Genomic DNA, 13,605 nt, shown 5'->3' on the forward strand with positions numbered 1-13,605 from the left:
CGACTCTTCGGATGAAGATGGACATGCGGTGCTGGGATTCGGACTGGCCGCCCTGGTTCTCCAGGGCACAGAGGGTCAGATGGACCCCCAGCCCGCCATCGAGCGTTCAGCTATGGTTCGCCCTGGCATTATGAACGACCCATCCCTGTTTGCAGCAGGGATGCAGCTGTGAGGTGGCTACCTCACTGGACGCATCTGTGATTCAGCAGTGCAATGTCCCTGGCAAACGGCATTCCCTGTCAGATGAGGACAGCGGCTTTCCGTTCTGTGAGGCTCCCCGCGCCATCGGGTACAGGTAAGTACTTCTGTGTGGGGTGGCAGTCCTGGTTGCTGTGTGTCCCCCATGTCTGTGCCTTGTGTGACTCCCTGCTGCGATCCCTGAGGGGATCGCTTGTACATGCGCTGCGGCGCTGTGTGTGTTTGGGGGGTCCCCTTCCCTGGGTCACTTCGGTGTTTGGGGGTGCAGACTGTGTATGGACCGCGGCGGGGTGACACCGCGCGGTCCGCCATTTTTTTATACACTGGGCAGGCATGTGAGCTTCTCTATGGGCTACACGACATGCTGATTTGGCGCCAATCGCCGCCATTTTTGCGGTGACCGAACGCTCGGTTCGGCCGCATGTCGGCGGCCATTTTGGTGGAGTCTCCCATACGTTCCTATGGGGCAGCCATCTTCCCTGGGTCATGCAGCAGATTAGTTCAGCCTACTTTTGCAGCACTTCCTCTTTCCTCTGAAGCAGGACAGCGGTGGCAATACTCTGCGGGGCTCTGCAGGTTATTGCTCTCAATATATCTCTGTACTGTCGCCTTTGGCTCAGTTTTGTCTCCTTTCCTGTTTGGGCGTCTTTTGGTCTGTATAGCTGGAGCGGGGGGCTGCGCACTCGCAGCGCTTTTAAAGGGACAGCACCTAATTCTTGCACTGTCCTTTTTTTCTCACTTGAGCATGGATTCTCAGGATAGCAAATTTCCACCAGCCTTGGTGGGGGCCCCCAGATCTCCTGTGGCCCCTTTGAGACCTGATTTGGCCGCTGTAGTGGCGACTTTAGTGTCTAATATGGAAATGCTGATGGCTGAACGTGCTGCTCGTAAGAGGCCCAGATTGTCCCTCACCTTTAGATGGTGATATGGCTGCTGCTGCTGCGAGCGTGCCCTTTTCAGAGTCCCGCTCATCCTTGGACCTGCAGGGGTCTGAGGCGGAGGTGGAGTGGGTTGATACCTCCTCTCCGGGGTCGCCTGAAGAACGGGCGACCATGGATGAATTAATTATTTCTGTGAAGGAAACTTTACATTTGGAGGATGAGCCCAGTCCTCCGGGCGTTGTCTTCTTTTGGGATGCACAGGACCCGCAAGTCGGTGCAGGTTTTTCCCTGTCCCGCTGAGTTTCATTACACTGTTAATGAAGTATGGCGCACGTTAAAACGCCCGTTCGTGGTGCCTAGTCGGTTCAAATTGCTTTATCCCTTTGCACCGGCTACGGAATCGCGCTGGTGTGTGCCTCCACAGGTGGATCACACGGTTGCAGTGTTGAACAAGGCTACCTTGGTTCCTACGGAGGATTCCCCGGTTTTCCGGGATCCAACGGACCGGCGTTTGGAGTCTTTGGCCCGCCATTCCTATACGGTGGCGGGCTCTCTACTCAAACCCAGGCGGTTGCTGATTGGACTAAGGTGCTTAGGAGCAACCTCGTGTCTGATGATGTTCCGCCTGCCCGGCTGGAAATGGTGGATCAAATCCATCAAGGAATCATGTATCTGTGTGATGCGGCCTTGAATGAGGCCCCCTTGGTGGCTCGCCTCTCTAGTGTTGCGTTACTTAACCGACGACTGATATTGCTGAAGAGCTGGTCGGCTGACCAGTCCTCGCGGAAAACGGTTGCTGATTTTCCCTATGCTGGCTCTCGCCTTTTTGGCGAGGCGTTGGATACCCTGGTGAAAGGCGTCACGGGGGGCAAGAGCACTATGCTGCCCCAGAACCCGAAGAACAAGCCCTTTCGAGGCAAGCGGGGTCCTGGGCCTAGATCAAATCAGGGTTCCTTTCGTGCCTTTCGGAACCAATCCAAGGGCAAGCCCTTCAAGTCCCAGGACGGACAGGAGAAGCCCTGGGCGGGTAAGCAGAAGTCGGGCAATACCGCTTCGACTGGCCAGTCCACCTCTGCCTGAAGGGACGCCCTCACCCGTTTCTGGGGTGGGGGGACGTTTGCGCGGTTTCCTCCAACCTTGGCTGCTCCGGATTTCGGACAGATGGGTTCAGGAAATCGTTCGGTCTGGATACAAGATCGAGTTTCTTTCCCGGCCAGCGGACAGATTCTTCCCCTCGAATCTTCATTTGCCTCCGGGGCATCTGCAGGACTTGCGCCGTGCGGTTCAGGACCTCCTTGCTCAGGGAGTGGTCGTCCCGGTGCCTCACCAGGACAGGTTTCGGGGCTTTTATTCCAATCTGTTCACTGTGCCCAGAAAGGAGGGCAAAGAGTGCGTCCTATTCTGGACCTGAAAGCTCTGAACCGCTTTGTCTCTCCGATCGGTGGTGGCTTCTCTGAGCCCAGGAGAATTCCTGGCTTCGATAGACCTCAAAGATGCGTACCTGCATGTCCCCATCTTCGAGGGTCATCAGCGGTACCTTCGGTTTGCCGTCGCAGAGGACCATTACCAGTTTGTGGCGTTACCTTTCGGTCTCGCTTCGGCTCCCAGGGTCTTTACCAAGGTACTGGCGACGGTTCTGGGCCTACTGAGGGCTCAGGGCATTGCGGTCTTAGGGTATCTGGACGATCTCCTCATGAGATCAAGTGTCAGTCAGGACCTGGTGCGCGATCTGTCCATCACGGTCCACACGCTTCAGGAGTTTCGGATGGACCATCAACATTCAGAAATCATCGTTGTCCCCTTCGGTTCGTCTTCCCTACCTGGGGATGATTCTGGACTCTGCTCAGGCGAAGGTGTTCCTGCCGGAGGACAAGCTCCGGACATTGCGGGACGACATCAGGTCCCTCAGGGACGTACCGGTCTCGTCTCTCAGGACCAGTATGCGGGTCCTGGGGTTAATGGTGTCGGCCTTCGAGGCGATACCTTTTGCTCAGTTTCACATGCGGGCTCTCCAAGCGGAGATTCTGGCCAAATGGGACGGACTGGCTCAGTCCCTGGATCTGCGTATCTCCTTGAGTCGTCAGACAAAATTGGCTCTTCTGTGGTGGCTCCAGTCCCCGTCGGTGACGGAGGGCAAGTCTTTCCGTCCGTTGGTTTGGACGGTGATCACCACGGATGCCAGCCTGTTAGGCTGGGGTGGGGTCCTGGGCACCCTGTCTGCCCAGGGCACTTGGTCGGAGGAGGAGTCCTCCCTTCCGATCAACGTCCTGGAATTGCGAGCGATCAAGCTCTGCCTCCTCCAGTGGTCGGACCGTCTCCAGGGTCGTCCTGTCTGGGTACAGACGGAACAATGCTACCGCGGTGGCTTACATCAACCACCAAGGGGGCACCAGGAGTGCTCGGGCGGCCCGGGAGGTGACCGACATTCTGTCTTGGGCCGAGACTCATGTCCCGGCAATCTCAACGGTTCACATTCCGGGTGTGGAGAATTGGCAGGCCGACTATCTGAGTCGTCAGACCCTGGACCAGGGGGAATGGTCCCTACACCCGGAGGTCTTCCAAATGCTGTGTGCGAAGTGGGGATCTCCGGACGTGAATCTGTTTGCATCTCGGCTAAATCGAAAGGTGGAAAGGTTTGTGGCGAGAACGCGCGATCCGTTGGCGGACGCCTCGGATGCGTTAGTGGCCCCTTGACATCAGTATTGTCTGATGTATGTCTTTCCTCCAATTCAGTTGCTGTCCAGGTTCCTCCGCAGGCTAGCCTCGGAACCGCACCTGGTGATTCTGGTAGCGCCGGACTGGCCTCGCCGGTCCTGGTACGCCGACGTTGTTCACCTGGCAGTGGCGCCTCCGTGGCGACTGCCCATGCGGGAAGATCTTCTATCTCAAGGACCGATCTTCCATCCTGCTTTACAGTCGCTGGCTTTAACGGCCTGGCTGCTGAGACCCAGGTCCTGAGGGACAAGGGTCTCTCCCCTGAGGTTATCCCTACTCTAATCAAGGCTAGGAAATCCTCCTCTGGTAAAATCTATTACCGTACCTGGAAAGCTTATTTCGCCTGGTGCGAGTCCAGGGGGTTTTGCCCTCGCTCGTACTCGGTGTCAAGAGTGTTGGCTTTCCTCCAGTCTAGAGTGGATCAGCGCTTGGCGCTGACCACGATAAAGGGTCAGGTGTCTGCCCTGGCCATCCTTTTCCAACACCCTGTGGCGTCTAATTCCTTGGTCCGCACCTTCATTCAAGGTGTGCGACACTTGGCTCCTCCCAGGAAGGAGCCTTTACCTCCATGGGACTTGAACTTGGTTCTGTCCGTGTTACAGCGTGCTCCCTTTGAAAATATCAGGGAGATCTCTTTGCCTCTGTTGTCAAAGAAGGTCGCCTTTTTGGTGGCGATCACTTCGGCTCGCAGAGTGTCGGAGCTGGCGGCATTGTCTTGCCGCTCCCCTTACTTGATAATCCATAAGGATAAGGTGGTGTTGAGAACACTCCCGTCCTTTCTTCCCAAGGTGGTCACTGAATTTCACCTCAATGAGGAAATTGTCCTGCCTTCGCTTTGCACAAAGCCTAAGCATCCGAAGGAGATTGCTTTGCATTCTTTGGATGTTGTCCGGGCGATCAGGGTTTACCTGTCGTCTACAGAATCGTTTCGTAAGACGGATTCCCTGTTTGTTCTTCCTGAGGGATCTCGGAAGGGCATGGCTGCGTCCGCAGCAACTATTGCCAAATGGATCAGACAGACCATTGAGCAGGCTTATGCTTTGAAGGAACGTGTTCCACCCTTCCCTGTTAAGTCGCACTCTACTAGATCTGTGAGTACGTCCTGGGCTTGTTGGCATCGGGCCTCGGTGGCCCAGGTGTGCAAGGCTGCGACTTGGTCGTCGGTGCACACTTTCTCCAAATTCTACAAAGTAGATGTTCTGGCATCGGCTGATGCTTCCTTTGGCCGCAAAGTTATCAGTGCGGCAGTGCCATGAAGGACCCTTGTTTTTTTATGGGTCCCTGGCTGTTGGTGTTTGCTTTCCTGGGCTGTTGCTACTGTTGAGCATTATTTTTTCTGTTGCCCAGAGGGTTCTCTTACAGTGCATGTAAGATTCCTTTCTCTGATGTGGATACTGCGTTGCTTTGTTCTACGGTTGCGTCTCCCACCCCTCATGTCTATACTGCTTTGGGACATCCCAACAGTGATGACTTAGAGGAGGCAGCGACTGTCGGAGGACGTAAGAGAAAACCTTACCTGTAAAATTCCTTTCTCTAGCGCTCATTGACAGACGTAGTCCTCGGTGATACACCACCTTCGGGTTATGTTGCCTACACAGGAGCAGGACTAGACAGGAAATTAAAAAGCTCTGGTCACACCCCAGGGGCAGTCCCAGAGGGTATATCCTCTCTCTCTCTGCCTCAGCAAATCAGTTATTTTCTGTCTAGTTAGGAGTAAGGACCTAGATACCTTGCTGGGATCTTAGGTCCTGGCAAGAATTTTTTCTTAAAGGATTTTTTAGACCGCTTTTTTTCTCCAGTGTTCCTGTGAGATCTTCAAGCAAGAAAGCTGAACTGGGCGACGGGCTGGATGTTGAGATCCGGTGGTCACCCCAGTTCAGCCTACGAGCGCGTGCAGGCCATAGCTCCGCGCTGGGTCGGCCGCGACAAAGTCCCATTAAAGGACTGTCCACGCGAGTTAAACGTCTCGCTGAAACGCCAAAGACCATGAGTCACGGCGTCCGTATCGGTCGACAGCCCTCCCGCCCCGGTGGAGAGGGGTACTGTCAGGAGTTGGTGCCCGCCTGGTTCCGGTATGGTGAGTAGTATGTTCCCCCTTTCCCCCTGACGGGTTTTGTGGTGAACGCGGGCCCCTCTCTGTATGGTAAGATAGAGTCCCTTTCTATCCTACAACATGACACAGATCCTCCTACTTTGAGTGTGATTTTATGTGTGCAAAATCCAGGAGGCTTGGTTTGGGAGCTAACAATCTTATTGTATACATGTTTTAAAGATGTAATCTGTGGCATTCTGGGAATCTTATGGGTTAAGAATAAGCTACCTACCAGTCAGAAGCCACGGACATGTAGACTGCCTTCCTAATCAGATCTCCAGCTATTAGCAGGCCTCCCGAACGGCCATGCGGTCCGCCAGGGCCGGTACCGCCAACCACGCCATATCCCCATGCAGAGAGAGTGTTGTGTGCCCTGCAGCACACCGCTATTCAGTACGGGCCGCCGCCATTTTTTTTGCTGGATCGCACGAGCCGCCATTTTGGCGTAGCCTCGTGTCTCCAGCATGGGGGCGGCCATGTTTGAGGTGATCCAAACACCTCGTGGAGCTTGGGGGAGGCGCCGGAAGGCGTACAGAGGGGCGGAGCCGCCTCCTTTTTTTCTGGGCAGCCAGCCAAAAGACTTCCTGTTTGTCAAGACAGCGCTGTAACCTGTTGCAGTTAAACTCTGAGCATCAAGTGGTGAGCCTGGGGGTCTATCTCTCTCTCTCTCTCGATCGATAGGGATCCCTAGCAGGTAACACTAAGGGGCTTTTGTGGCGCTGGGGGTCGGAAAAAAAAAAAAAAAAAGTTTTATTTTTGAATTATATTATCCAGGAAGTAACTGGAATTATCATGGACCCTGCCACACATATTCCCCCACCTGTTTCCCTCGAGGGGGCCACGGGACCCGCCGGTGCACAGAGTATAGAGTCATTTACAGCAATTTTGGAGTCTATGGTGGCTCGGGTGGAGGCGGCCTGTCAGGGACGGGGGTCAAGGAAGCGACCCCCGCCTACCCCTATACCATCTGACACCTCTGACTCAGATTCAGAGGTGGTCACGGCAATTGCAGGTTCCTCTGCAAGGGCTGTTATCCCAGGTAAAGCCCCCTCAGACAGTGAGGAGGACGCTTCTTCTCCTGCTATTATTCAGGAAGAAGCATTGGTGGACGCACTAGTTGTGGCAGTGCAGGAAACCTTAAAACTTGAGGCTTTACCGGCAGAGGCAACTGAAACAGAGATTCCTTTTGGTACTAATAAGCCCATCAAGACAATGAAGGCTTTTCCTGTACCTAAATGTTTCGGTAATCAGATTAAAGGAGAATGGGAGCATTCTAAACGTACCTTTACTATTTCCAAGCGTATTGCTAGACGCTATCCGTTTGAGGAATCCATCATTAAGAAATGGACGGTACCACCAGTCGTGGATCCGCCTATTTCCAGGCTGAATAAAGCCACGGTTATTCCAGTGGAGGACACTTCGTCCTTTAAGGATCCGGTGGATCGAAAGATGGAAGCAGAGTCCCGCACCATCTTCTCTCTGATAGGGTCAGCTTTTAGACCAGTAATTGTTATTGGTCTAGTTTCCCAGACACTTACGGAATGGGCGAAAATGGTACGCCAAGATCTTAGGGGAAAAGATATTCCCCAGGAGACATCTGATTTGATGGAACAGATTATACAAGGGCTACAGTTTATCTGTGACGCAGCCTTGGACACTACTCCCTTATTAGGGCATGCATCTAAGACAGCGGTGATCCTCAGACGTGTGCTGTGGTTAAAATGCTGGTCAGCTGACCTAGGTTCCAAGAAGACCTTGACAAATCTCCCCTTTCAGGGGAATCGTCTATTTGGGGCCAATCTAGATGAAATCATTAAGGATGCCACTGGGGGCAAGAGCACTTTTTTGCCACAGGCTGCTAAAGCTAAGGGACCTCGCAACAAGCGAGGACCTTTCTTTACCGCCCATAAAGGGCGCCTGGCTGGTACTAGCGGGAAAGGCAAGACTCCTCCAGGAGGGTTCAAGAAGGGGACCAACCCAGCCAAACCCGAAGCAAAGGAGTACACAGCCTGAAGGTGCGCCCCCACCCGGTTTCAGGGTGGGGGGACGTTTTCACCGGTATTCAGGACATTAGATCGAGCATCAACCACTACTACCGGTGCGATTCTTCCCTTCCAACATTTAAGTACTACAGGAAGCGGTAGTTACCGTTCCCTGAATAGATCTTTTCCTTTACCTTTTCCCAAGATTAGTCCCGATACCTCACAGGAATCGGATCTGGTTGACCAGATAGGCCAAGTAGCCTCTAGTCGGGTGACTTCGGTCCCTGAGGTTCAACCAGAAAAGATCACCTTTCCTGATAGTAATCAGGTATCTGATAAATGTGTGGGAACAGAAAACGACCAGACTTTCTCGGATGGTCAGGGCCAGATACCTCTAGGGACGCCTGGTTCAGATTCAATCAGCGCCAGTGGTCCTAGAAATTCTAGGCTGGCCTCCTCAAGCCGGCCTGGCCGACTTGGACATGTTAGTCGTACACGTTCCGTGGGAACTTCGTCTCAGGGAGTGTCTGTGGTCTCAAGGACCAATTTACCATCATGCTTTACAGTCGCTGGGTTTAATGGCCTGGCCATTGAGACCCAAGTACTGAAGGACAGAGGTTTGTCAGCTTCAGTCATTCCTACCCTTATTAAAGCAAGGAAAGCGACTTCCAGCAAAGTCTATTATCACACATGGAAAACTTATATTGCGTGGTGCGAATCTTTAGGATTTCCTCCACGTACCTATTCGGTGTCTCGAATATTGGCCTTTTTGCAACAAGGGGTTGAGCAGAAGCTAGCCTTGAGCACCATCAAGGGTCAAGTTTCAGCATTAGCAATCTTCTTTCAGAAGCCTTTAGCTACCAAATCCTTGGTGCGGAATTTCATCCAGGGGGTGCGGCACCTGGCTCCTCCAGTCCGCGCGCCCTTACCGCCTTGGGATCTTAATTTGGTTTTGTCGGTTCTACAGAAACCTCCCTTTGAAAACATCAGGGAGATTCCCTTGCTTACTTTATCCCAGAAGGTGGCCTTCTTGGTGGCTATTACTTCTGCTCGCAGGGTGTCAGAACTGGCTGCATTATCATGCCAGTCACCATACCTAGTGATTCATAGGGATAAGGTAGTACTTCATCCCAAGCCATCTTTTCTTCCCAAGGTGGTTTCAGATTTTCATCTGAATGAAGATATTGTACTACCTTCCTTGTGTCCTCAGCCCAAGCATCATCGGGAACATGCGTTGCATTCCTTAGATGTGGTTCGGGCAATCAGGGTATACCTGAAAGCTACGGAATCTTTCCGTAAGACGGATTCACTTTTTGTGATCACGGATGGCCCCAGAAAGGGTTTGCCTGCATCTGCCGCGACCATTGCCAAATGGATTAGACAAACGGTGGTACAGGCTTATTCTATTAAGGGTCAGAGTCCTCCGTTCCCTGTTAGGGCGCACTCCACTCGAGCGCTCAGTACTTCTTGGGCCTTTCGCCATCAGGCGTCAGTGGTCCAGGTATGTAAGGCGGCCACCTGGTCGTCGGTACATACCTTTACAAAATTCTATAAAATTGATGTGACGGCATCGGCGGATGCCTCATTTGGCCGCAAGGTTTTGCAGGCCGCAATTTGAGGAGACCGGTGGTCTACCTCGAGGGTTTTTTCTGTTTGAAAAAAAAAAAAAAATGAGTCTCATCATTAAGGATGAGCATTGTAAACTTCTATTTGGCACCGGTTGGGCCTTCTAGATTGGGATTTGATTTCCATTTTCCCACCCCTCAGTTGTGATACTGCTCTGGGACGTCCCGAAGGTGGTGTATCACCGAGGACTACGTCTGTCAATGAGCGCTAGAGAAAAATGGATTTTTGTAAAATCTTACCGTAAAATCCTTTTCTCTTAGCTCATTGACAGACGTAGTCCCCGCCCCTCTGTTTTTTGAGTTGGGTTAAAATCTCTAAAGACTGCTTTTTCACATAACTGATTTGCTGAGGCAGAGAGAGAGAGGATATACCCTCTGGGACTGCCCCTGGGGTGTGGCCAGAGCTTTTTAATTTCCTGTCTAGTCCTGCTCCTGTGGAGGCAACATAACCCGAAGGTGGTGTATCACCGAGGATTACGTCTGTCAATGAGCTAAGAGAAAAGGATTTTACGGTAAGATTTTACAAAAATCCATTTTTCTCTGAGTCCTCCGACAGTCGCCGCCCCCGCCCCTCTATTGGGGTTCTTGTTACTTACTGCTATGCTACCAAACTGAGTTGGGAGTGGTCACTGCAGGGGGGTATTGACCAGATGGGACAGCCCCCAGGGGTGTATACATGCAAATGCCTTTTGTTTTTAACGAAGTCTATATGCCTAGCTACTCCTGAGGAGCAGATGACAATACCCAACAGTGATGACTTAGAGGAGGCGGCGACTGTCGGAGGACTCAGAGAAAGGAATTTTACAGGTAAGATTTTACAAAAATTCAGTTTTTCTCTATCGCTCATTGACAGACGTAGTCCTCGGTGATTCAACACCCTCGGGTTATGCTGCCCTCCACAGGAGTAGGACTAGACAGGAAAGAAAATGCTCTGGCCACACCCTAGGGGCAGTCCCCGAGGGTATATCCTCTCTCTCTCTCTGCTACAGCAAATCAGTTTTTTTCTGTCTAGTCAGGAGTAAGGACCTAGATACCTTGCTGGGATCTTCGGTCCTGGCAGGATTTTTTTCTTAAAAAGATTTTTAGACAGCTTTTTTTCTCCAGAGTTCCTGTGAGATCTTCAAGCAAGAAAGCTGAACTGGGCGGCGGGCGGGATGTTGAGATCCAGTGGTCACCCCAGTTCAGCCTACGAGCGCGTGCAGGCCATAGCTCCGCGCTGGGTCGGCCGCGACATAGTCCCACTGGACGGGGAATGACCCTGCGAGTTAAACGTCTCGCTGAAACGCCAAAGACCATGAGTCACGGCGCCCGTATTGGTCGACAGCCCTCCAACTTCGGTGGAGAGGGGTTCTGTCAGGAGTTGGCGCCCGCCTGGTTCCGGTACGGTGAGTAGTATGTTCCCCCATTTCCCCTGACGGGTCCTGTGGTGAACGCGGGCCCCTCTCTGTATGGTAAGTATGGGTTCCCCTCTATCCTATAACATGGCACAGATCCCCCTATTTTGAGTGTGATTTTTGTGTACAAAAAGCCAGGAGGCTTGGTTTGGGAGCTGACAATCTAATTGCAAGTATGTTTAAATGATTGTAATCAGTGGCAGTACTGGAATCTTACTGTGATAATAGAAAGTATCCTACCTGTCAGAAGCCACAGGACATGTATGAGGCTTTCCAGGTCATTCCTCCAGCTAAAGCATGCCTCCCGACGGCCATGCGGTCCGCCAGGGTCCGGTACCGCCGGCCAAGCTGATCTCCATGAAGAGAAAGGTTTTGTGATGCCGAGATACTCTGCAGTCACGCCGCTATTCTGTAACAGACCGCTGTAGATCGCACGAGGCCGCCATTTTGGCGTAGCCTCGTGTCTTCAGCATGGGGGCGGCCATGTTTGAGGTGACCCAAACACCTCGTGGAGCTAGGGGAGGCGCCGGAAGGCGTACAGAGGGGCGGAGCCGCCTCCTTTCTTCCCGGGCAGCCAGCCAAGAGACTTCCTGTCTGTTCGAGACAGTGCTGAGACTAGTTGCAGTGAACTCTGAGCATCAAGTGGTGAGCCTGGGGGTCTATCTCTCTCTCTCTCTCTCTCTCGCTCGATAGGGATCCCTAGCAGGTAACACTGAGGGGCTTTGTGGCGTTGGGGGTCTGAAAAAAAAAAAAGTTTTATTTATTTTGGATCGAATTTTCCGGGTAGTAACTGGAATTATCATGAACCCTGCCACACAAGTACCCCCACCTGTTTCCCTCGAGGGGGCCACGGGACCCGCCGGTGCACAGAGTATGGATGCATTTACAGCAGTTTTGGAGTCTATGGTGGCTCGGGTGGAGGCGGCCTGTCAGGAACGGGGGTCAAGAAAGCGACCCCCGCCTACCCCTATATCATCTGACACTTCAGACTCAGAGTCTGAGATGGTCATTGCAGCTGCAGGACCCTCTGCAAGGGCTGTTGTCTCAGGTAAAGTTCCTTCAGACAGTGAGGAGGACGTTCATACTTCCGCCATAATTCGGGAAGAAGCGTTGGTGGACGCACTAGTTGTGGCGGTTCGGGAAACCTTAAGACTTGAGGTTTCACCGGCAGAGGCAACTGAAACAGAGATTCCCTTTGGTACTAACAAACCCACCAAAACGGTGAAGGTTTTTCCTGTACCCAAGTGTTTTGGTAATAAAATTAAAGAAGAATGGGAGCATTCTAAGCGTACCTTTACTATTTCCAAACGTATTGCTAGACGCTATCCGTTTGAGGAATCCCTCATTAAGAAATGGACGGTACCACCAGTGGTGGACCCACCTATTTCCAGACTGAATAAAGCCACGGTTATTCCAGTAGAGGACACTTCGTCCTTTAAGGATCCGGTGGATCGGAAGGTGGAAGCGGAGTCCCTATCTTTTCCCTGATAGGGTCAGCATTTAGACCAGTAATTGTCATTGGTCTGGTTTCCCAGACACTTACGGAATGGGCTAGATTGGTACGCCAGGACCTGAGGGGGAAAGATATCCCCCAGGGAACATCTGAATTGATGGAACAGATTATACAAGGGCTACAGTTTGTCTGTGACGCAGCCTTGGATGCTACCCCCCTATTAGGGCATGCATCTATGTCAGCGGTTATCCTTAGACGTGTGCTGTGGTTAAAATGCTGGTCAGCGGACCTAGGTTCCAAAAAGACCTTGACGAATCTCCCCTTTCAGGGGAATCGCCTATTTGGGGCCACCCTAGATGAGATCATTAAGGATGCCACTGGGGGCAAGAGCACTTTCTTGCCACAGGCTGCTAAAGCTAAGGGACCTCGTAACAAGCGAGGACCTTTCTTTACCGCCCATAAAGGGTTCGTACGCCCGGCTGGAACAAGCGGGAAAGGCAAGGCTCCTCCAGGAGGGTTCAAGAAGGGCTGGTCGGACAAACAAAAGACCGACTCAGCCAAACCCGAAGCAAAGGATTACACAGCCTGAAGGTGCGCCCCCACCCGGCTTGAGGGTGGGGGGACATCTTCACCGGTATTCAGGGCATTAGATCGAGCATCGATCACTGCTACCGGTGCGATTCTTCCCTTCCAACATTTAAGTACTACAGGGAGCGGCAGTTACCGTTCCCTGAACAGATTTTTTTCTTTACCTTTTCCAAAGATTAGTCTCAGTTCCCCACAAGAATCGGATCCGGTTGAACAGACAGACCAAGAAGCCTCTAGCCAGGTGACTTCGGTCCCTAAAGGTTCAACCAGGAGAGATCACCGTTCCTGACAGGAATCAGGTGTCTGATAAATGTGTGGGAACAGAGAACGAGCAGACTTTGTCGGATGGTCAGGGCCAGATAGCTCTAGGGCCGCCTGGTTCAGATCCAGTCAGCGCCAGTGGTCCTAGAAATTCTAGGCTGGCCTCGTCAAGCCGGTCTGGCCGACTTGGACATGCTAGTCGCGGACGTTCCTTGGGAACTTCGTCTCAGGGAGTGTCTGCGGTCTCAAGGACCAATCTTCCATCGTGCTTTACAGTCGCTGGTTTTAATGGCCTGGCCATTGAGACCCAGGTACTGAAAGACAGAGGGTTGTCAGCTTCAGTTATTCCTACCCTTATTAAAGCAAGGAAAGCGACTTCCAGCAAGGTCTATTATCGCACATGGAAGACTTATATC

At 52.4% G+C, this 13,605-nt stretch overlaps 1 protein-coding gene across 1 annotated transcript in view; it reads left to right on the forward strand.

Annotated features, from left to right (window-relative positions):
- CENPT (centromere protein T) overlaps positions 1-13,605 on the forward strand; it is a 365,158-nt gene that overhangs the window by 250,421 nt on the left and 101,132 nt on the right. The gene's annotated exons all lie outside the window — the stretch shown is intronic.

The sequence above is a fragment of the Pelophylax lessonae genome (assembly GCF_965119305.1).
Source record: "Pelophylax lessonae genome assembly, chromosome: 10".
NCBI lineage: Eukaryota > Metazoa > Chordata > Amphibia > Anura > Ranidae > Pelophylax > Pelophylax lessonae.